Source organism: Tenrec ecaudatus, chromosome 10 (genome assembly GCF_050624435.1).
Source record: "Tenrec ecaudatus isolate mTenEca1 chromosome 10, mTenEca1.hap1, whole genome shotgun sequence".
In the NCBI taxonomy this organism is placed as follows: Eukaryota; Metazoa; Chordata; class Mammalia; order Afrosoricida; family Tenrecidae; genus Tenrec; species Tenrec ecaudatus.
The window spans coordinates 21,275,822-21,278,499 of NC_134539.1; the positions used below are offsets into that span (position 1 = coordinate 21,275,822).

General features: G+C 43.8%; 1 pseudogene; it reads left to right on the plus strand.

Moving 5' to 3' along the window:
* Nucleotides 1-302: 302 nt before the first annotated feature.
* Nucleotides 303-1,040, plus strand: LOC142457766 (high mobility group protein B1 pseudogene; annotated as a pseudogene).
* Nucleotides 1,041-2,678: the final 1,638 nt, after the last annotated feature.

The following is a 2,678-nucleotide window of genomic DNA, read 5'->3' on the forward strand; positions in this document are numbered from 1 at the left end:
GAAAGCTAGTCACCTATTTCCCTCCCCAAGTTGATGTCTTTCCACTCCCCATATCCTATGCGGGCGGCATTCTCCTGATTTCCCAGCTCAGTTTGCCCCATGATCTCTCTCTTAGGTTAAGGTCTCTAGAGAAACGTTTGCTTACACTTTTCTCCTGCTGCATCCACTGTTGCTTTCTGCTCTCTCTCCTTTTCCTCATGAAATACATTTTCTGATATTCATTCTTATTATCCTTCTTAAAATACAGGTTCCCATTATCCCCACAAACCTTTTGCTCTAAACCCAGCAGCCCACACACCACAATGGCTTGGAAACAAGTCAAGCACAGCACACCCCCAAATCAAGAAAACTCCATTGAATTGTGGTACACTGGGTCCCATAGAGACAGCGCCCGGCCAGGCCGAGCCAGACGGCACTGGGCAACTCTGCGCCTCAACGATGAAATTAAACATAACTCGTCAAGGGCAAAGGCAATCCTAAGAAGCCTTTTCGTGCACACGTGCCTGGAGGAGCACAAGAAGAAGCACCCAGAAGTGTCTGTCAACTTCTCGGAGTTTTCTAAGACATACTCAGAGATGTGGAAAACCATGTCTGATACGAGAAGGGGAAATCTGAAGACACGGCCAAGGTAGACAAGGCCCATTAAGAAAAAGAAATGGAAACTTGTATCCCTCCAAAAAAGGGAGACAAAAAGAAAGCTCAATGATCCCAATGCACCCAAGAAGCCTCCTTCAGCCTCTTTATTTTTTGTCTTCTTGTTTTGTTCTGAGTATCACCCCCTAATCAAAGACAAGCACCCCGGCCTGCCCATTGGGGACATTGGGAAGAAGCTGGAGAGATGGGGCATAACCCCAGGGCTGACCCCAAGCAGCCTGACAGAACAAGGCCTCCAACCTAAAGCAGAAATACAAGAGAGTGATTGCTGCCTACTGGTCGAAAGGAAAGGCAATGCCACCAAAAAGGGAGCCATCGAGGTCGAGGAAACTGAGAAAAAGAAGGCGGAAGAGGACAACGAAGATGAAGAAGAAGATGGTGAATAAGTTGGTTCTAGTGAGTTGTTTTCCCTTGTCTATAAAGCATTTAACCATCCCCTGTTGAAAATGATGATGGTGGCATATGTGCAAATGTGTTTGACACACTGGATGAATGTGTGGATTGTGATTCGAGATGTAAGAGCCCCCAATAAAAGTATTAAATAATAATTTAAAAAATAATCTCCTGTACACAATTCACTCCTTTTAAAGAAAAAATATATATTGAAATGTATAACAAGAAAAGAAGAAGAAAATTCAATTGAACATTAACTTAGGATTTACAAGGATAATCTGCATCTACATAGAGCTTACAAAGCTTACATCAGAAACACGGAGCTTTTTAAAAAAAAAACTTAACCTGTGTGTTAATACTATGTTTCATTTACTTCATGATTATTCTATTGAATCTAAACCCTTTCCAAGATGAAGAGGCATTTGTGTAGGATATTTCTATGTCTTCCAAAGTTGTCAGAAGGAAATGTCAAATAGTTCCCAGTAATAGAGAAACAAGAAAAGTGGACTGACTCTTCCTGGTCAGAGGTGGGAAACTTGTAGAGCTGGAACAATAAAAACCTCCCCACCCCACCCCCCGCACTCCCCCACCCCTGGCAAAGTTTAGCTCTCATAGATGTCATCATAATGAACAGGTGTTAATGGAGCTATTCCAGTTATAAACCAGTGCTAACCAGACAAACCAGGCTGTCAGGGCTGGTTTACAGTGTCGATAAGCAGGCCTTCCTAGATCGCTGTCCCGGACCACCACCAATGGTTCCATCTGTCAGAGATCTGAGGACAGGACACAGGTCTCCCTAACTCACTTTCCCCTGACTCCGCCCACCAGACCACGAGGCCCCTGAGGACTGAGAGTATCGAAGACATTCATCTTTTTCCTTTCAGCACTTAGCAGTCACCTGCACACAGTGGCAAGAGTAACAGTAACAAAGAGTAACAGTAACAAAGTTTTCATCAATGCCATTAAGAGATTTAGGCTGACTAAATGACACTGACTGCAGGGGTCTAAGAAGACTTCTTAAATGTGCTACACATTAACGTGTCACCCCTCAGGTAATAGTAACAATGACGCAGATGGCTGTGCTTTTTCAGAGATGACGTTCCTTCGAGAGTTTGATTGTCTTAGGGTTTGGTTCCTTGGGTTGTCTTTATTTTTTTGGTCTTTGTTTAAAGTTTAATCCGTATAAAATTCCAAAACTGCTTGGTAAAGGTTGGGAGGAGGGGGAAGGAAAATGTAAACCTCAACCTAATTCACAATTTTTTTAAGTTTTATAAAAGGGAAAGACTTTCAATGAGACAGATTAACCCAGGGGTCGCAACAATGGGCTGAGACACAGCAACAGTTGTGAGGAGGCACGGAGTTGTGCACAGGATCACTAGGAGGTGGGCCCCTACCAACAACGACAACAAGGGCCCCAAACAGACGAGAAGGCTTTGGAAAGACACAGATAAACAGAAAGGAGACGTGAGGGTGGTCCCTCTTCCTTGGGCTTCCTCATCCACACACTGGAGATCACAGCACATCGACCGCAAAGGATGAGTTGGGAAGTTGTAGTGAAGAATACATAGTTCTCAGTAAATACAAGCTATTCCCTGTGTTGCCCTTGCAGATGCTAAAAAGACAAACAGGAT